The following is a 5,631-nucleotide window of genomic DNA, read 5'->3' on the forward strand; positions in this document are numbered from 1 at the left end:
TTCACTGGATGCAGCTTTATTATGGATTATGGACTTGTATGTAGCTGGAAGCAACAGTTGGATGTTAAAATGTCTTCATGATGGATTTGTTTTTTTACAAACACGCAGCTTTTCTCTTCTCAAGACATGAATTGATGGACTGGAGTGGTGTGGATTTCCTGTGGATTATTGTGATTTTTGAACAGTGATTTTATCAGCTGTTTGGACTCTCATTCTGATTGCACCCATCCACTGCAGAGGATCCACTGGTGAACAATTGACGTAATGTTACATTTCTCCAAATCTGATGAAGGAACAAACTCATCTACATCATGGATGGCCTGAGGGTGAGAAAAGTTTCAGCAAATTTCAATTTTTGGGTGAACTGTTCTTCTTGATAGTATTTAGTGTAAATGTTTCTGTTTACGTTTGATGTTGTCGCCCTAATTTAATCAATTTTTGAGTGTGTTTGAAAATACAGATTTGATCAAATTAAACACAGTAATTTTATATATTTAAAAGAGAAATATTGATATTTAAATAGTTTCAATGCATTTAGCTATTTTGTATTAGTAGCTTGTACTGTAGCTAATTGCTTTACAGAAGAAAAAAAATGTCAGTGTAGTTTGTTAAGCTAACTGTACTTTCTAGAAGTGTCAGTAACACTGACACCAACTCAATCCACTGTTGCGGCTCTTAAAGCACATGATAATTATGAGATTAGAGCAGCTTATGCTGTTTGGAGGCTAATTTGTGTTGATAGGGCTTTATTTAAAGTGTGTTTGTGTGTTAGTTTGGGTGTGGAAGCATCAACATGGGTGTATTCGAGCAATTAAAAGCTTTGCTAGATTTGGTTTGCAGGCTTAATTTCTAATCCAATCTAACTGACTTTAAAGGGTCAAGAGTGCATGCAGTTATTTAGGGAGGTGAGTTATTCAGGTAATGAATGGCGTGATCCTGTCTGGACTCGTTTATTTATTAAAAAATTAATTAATTTATGTCTGTGTTTTATGTTGCAGTTTTTTCATCACAGCAGGTTGTAATGTTGACTTTTATTTTATAAAAGAAAATAGAAAGTAATGCATTTATTCAACAAATATGCATTCAATTGATCAAAAGTGATAGTAAAGATATTAAAAGATATTAAGATATTTACACAGAAATAAATTACATTTTATTATATATTCATGTAGAAAACAGCTATTTTAAATTGAAATAATATTTCACTGTTTTTACTGTCTTCTTGATCGAATAAATTCAGCCTTGGTGCACTAAATGACTAAAATAATCACTGAAAGAACTGATCAGGAGACTGGATCAGATTTGAAAACTTCACAATACATGTGTACCCACAATCCCGTGCTGCTCGCGACACACAGCATGGCTGTCATGTGCACATGCTACATATGTGAAGCGGGTCACCAGATGCTTGAATCTTGTTTATTGTGTGTGTGTGTTTTCATATGTGAACAATAGCAGCAGTGTCGTGTCGCCGCGGCCTACAGTCCCATCTGATTATCGCAGGCTTTGTCCATAATGACAGAGACACGTGTTGGGAGTCTCCCAGAAAACATGCGCACGCACGCACACACTCATCCACCCATGCAGTGGCAGCACATGGCCGGTGCAAGCTGACACCGCAGGCCTTGTGTAAGCATGTGTTTAGATGTGCGGCTGGCACAGATGCCACCGCAGGAGTCGATATGAGCGAAGAGCAATAAATAATGTTTGAGGAATGAAGCTCACCTGGTCCGTCTGACACACCTGTCTCATCTCCTCGTGCCGGTAAACTCTGCACATGAACTCGCCATCTATCGCGCCATGACTCACAATGAATCATACTTTTTGAATTATTTCATCTCAGGGCTCTTCTGTTCTTGATAAGATCCAAAACAAACAACCAGCCACAATCTCTGAGGCTGTGAATCTCACACGATTGAGTTGTGTTAGTGCAGGCCTAACTATATGGATTTATTTTGTGTTATTTTGGTAGCAGCATCATCATCACTTCTGGCACAATTTTTTTTATTTATAGCAACAAATGAATCCAAATTAAATAATTTTAAAGCTTTTAATGTTCTCCACTACTTGCTAAGGTTTTCGGGTGGTTGCAACGTACAATTGCAAAGTATTTAACATGGTTTTTAACATGTTACTGAGTGTTTGCTAGGGAGTTGGGTGGTTTTTAGGGTATTGCTTTGCTGTTGCTAAGACATTCTAAGTTGCTGGGGTGTTTTGGGTGGTTGCCAGGATAGTGTTGTACAATTGCAAGGCATTTAACATGGTTTTCAATGTTACTATTTTGTTGATATTGAGTTTCAGGTGGTTTTCAGGGTGTTGCTATACAGTTGTTAAGATATTCTACATTTCTAAGGTGTTTCATGCAGTTGCCAGGGTGATACTGTACAATTTGAAAGAATTTAACATGTTACTATAGGGTTGCTAAGGAGCTTGGGGGCTTCCAGGTTGTTGTTATGTAGTTGCTAAGATATTTTATAAGGTGTTTTGGGCAGTTGCCAGGGTGACATTGTATAATTGGACAGTATTTAACGTTACTATGGGGTTGCTAGAGAGTTTGGGTGGTTTCCAGGGTGTTGCTGTGCAGCAGCTAAGATATTCTACATTTCTCACGTGTTTCGGGTGGTTCCCAGGGTGATGTTGTACAATTGGACAGTATTTAACGTTACTATGTGGTTGCTAGGGAGTTTTGGGTGGTTTCCAGGGTGTTGCTATGCAGTTGCTAAGATATTTTAAGTTGCTAAGGTGTTTTGGGTGGTTGCCAGGACAATATTGTACAATTGCAAGATTTTTAATGTTACTATGTGGTTGCTAGGGAGGTTCAGGTGATTTCCAGAGTGTTGCTAAGCAGTTTCTAAGATATTCTATGTTGCTAGCATGTTTTACAGTTGCAAGACATTTGACATGGTGTTTAACATGGTTTTGTTTCAGGTTGTTGCTATACAGTTGTTGCCAGGGGCGACACTGCAATTTCAAAGTATTTAGTATCTTTTTAAACATAGTTTTAACATTACTAGAGTATTTTGGGTTTTTGCCAGGGTGTTGCTATGCAGTTATTAAGTTACTATGGTGTTGCACAATTGGGTGTTGCTATGCAGTTGCCAAGTTTTTTTGTGCGGTTGCCAGTACAATGTTGTACAATTGCAAGGCATTTAACATGTTTTTTTGGGTTTTTTCCCCAGTGGTCTTTAACATTATTTTGTGGGCATTAGAGTATTTTAGGTGGTTGCCAGGGTGTTACTATGCAGTTCCCAAGATATTCTTTGAAATTGCTTAGGTGTTTGGGGTGGTTGCCAGGGCAACATTGTACAATTGTAAGGTCATGTTTTTAACATGCTTTTTAATGTTATTACATGGTGCTAGGGAGTTGTTATTTATTTGCTAAAATATTTCAAGTTGCTAGGGTGTTCTGGACGGTTTTACTCTGGATTTGTTTTGCTCATTTTATCATCTATCAGGTGAAATCTTACAAATGGAAAAGCTGTGTGCAGACGTTTAATATTGAAGGTCAGGGGTTTGTTCAAAAAGACTAATTCAAGCTCAGTTGGCTTATAGCTGCTTGACTTTTATGTTGCTATGTGCGTCTGTAGCAGCCACTCGTAAGACACAGGGGAATATTTACTATGTTTATTTTCTTCTCAGGTCTTCCAGCAGCACCTGCACACAGTGAGTCAACACAGTGCCTCATTACAGTCTTGTTTAATGGTCTTCTGGCCACATCTGCTGGCTTTTTGCTCTCTTGTATCAGATCCGCCCTCGACGAGCCTGTAAATCTTCATCTGTGGAGTGAATCTGGGGTGAAAGCACACCTGTAGCGTCGCCCTGCCCTCATGAGCTCACGTCTGGAGTCGTGGGTTTGTAAATCCACCTACCCTACCCGCTGTTTTCCTCACATTCAGCAAATCCCGGCTTGTTTTTCCTGTGTTTCCTGCACCTGGTGCACTGCTGCGATGTGCCAACACTCTCGCCCGTTTGTCAGCAGAGCTGGCACTGGCCACACATAACCCACATTCCTGCCTTAAAGACGCAGGACACCCACAAAACCACTGTGCATTCAATCTGCCTCAGAAGTATGGAAGGCAGTAGGGGCCAAAACCCTTTAAATGGAACATGTAAAATTTCACCGTGAACATGCACTGTTTGTCTGCATTTCTTTTGTATGTGTAGACACACACATTCTGGCTAAGCTAAGGTGGCAGTTTTTGCCATGGTTTTTGGTACAAGTAAAGATGAAAAAATGGAAAAGTTTCCCTCAACTCGCGTACATTCCAGCCATGTTCAAACATGGATTACTTCTACAGTAGATTTACATCTAGCTTTACCCACATATTAATCTTTTTTTTGTTTAGTTAATTGCAGCATTGCTTTACTGATTTCTACTGTGCTAAAGTAAATTAATGGATGTTACAATGTAAATTAAGACTTTTCTACCCGAGAAAGAACATTGAACTAAACAACTAAAAAGGACATGAAAAGTCAAGACATAAGACTGACATCACACACAACATACCGATGTGTTAACCCCATAGACTGTAAAAAACATGGACGTAGTGTCCGTGACATCACTCGTAGGTTTCTGAAGAGCATTTTTGAAGCCTAAAGTGGGCAGAGCCGACTGCCGCCATCTTGGCAGCGCGTCAACGCACATCACTCCCAGATAATCGAAAACGGGCAAAAAGGCGGGACATGGGTGAAGCTGAGGTGCCTGGTTGCTGAAACCACACCCGTCTATACTGCCGTGCAAAGGCAAAAGACCGTAACTTCGATTTTTGTCGAAAATGAGTTATTGATATTTTTGGGACATTCAAGACATAATTTATCATGTGTATAAGTATCTTGAGTCAATTTTGTTGTTTTTCCGAGAAAATAATGGGTCGTCTCAACTGTAACTTCGAAAAGCCCCGGAGAAACCAAGGCAGAGCACCGTATAACACCAGTTACGGCTCTTTCACTTTGTTTGGAATGCTCAAACTGAGTTACGGTGTTCTGACTTTGTTTAGCCGTTCGTCAAAATTAAGTTACAGTGTCGGCTTGGAGTTATACGGTGTTCTGCCTTTGTTTTACTGTCCATTAAAGTCTGCTGCATTTTAATTATGGTGTAGACAAACGAATTAGATAGATCGAGATCTACCAAACAGCTCCATATAACAAAGCACTGTAAAGACTAGATATCTTGGCAGCAATATGTAATCGTGAATAACCTTTAAATATTAGTTTTTTTCTTTTTGTAATGCAGATTATTCACCAGGCTGTCACTTCTAGTTGGACGCGTGTGGACTCGAATACCGTAGCTAGCATGATCAATCATAAAATCATTAGCCTACTAACATTTCGCAATTAAATCCATATCCTACCTTTTCTTGTAACCCGATAAAATCAATCCATGGCGATGAACGTCATCGGAGATGTTTAATCCACAAGCATTCTGAGCATTATTCCTGCTTGCTGGCGTTCACATCAATCCACAAGTCGTTCTTTGAGGTTAGGCTATTTCATACAAGTCAACATATAAGCAATATGCTATGTCTAGCATTTTTTTTTTTTTACGTTAATGAGCATAGCAAATAAATTGGTATCCACGGTATCCACTCACATGTTTAACTTTTAGTCTGCTTGTTACGGTCAAAAAAAAAA

The sequence above is a fragment of the Sinocyclocheilus anshuiensis genome, unplaced genomic scaffold (assembly GCF_001515605.1).
Source record: "Sinocyclocheilus anshuiensis isolate Anshui unplaced genomic scaffold, SAMN03320099.WGS_v1.1 scaffold644, whole genome shotgun sequence".
Lineage (NCBI taxonomy): Eukaryota > Metazoa > Chordata > Actinopteri > Cypriniformes > Cyprinidae > Sinocyclocheilus > Sinocyclocheilus anshuiensis.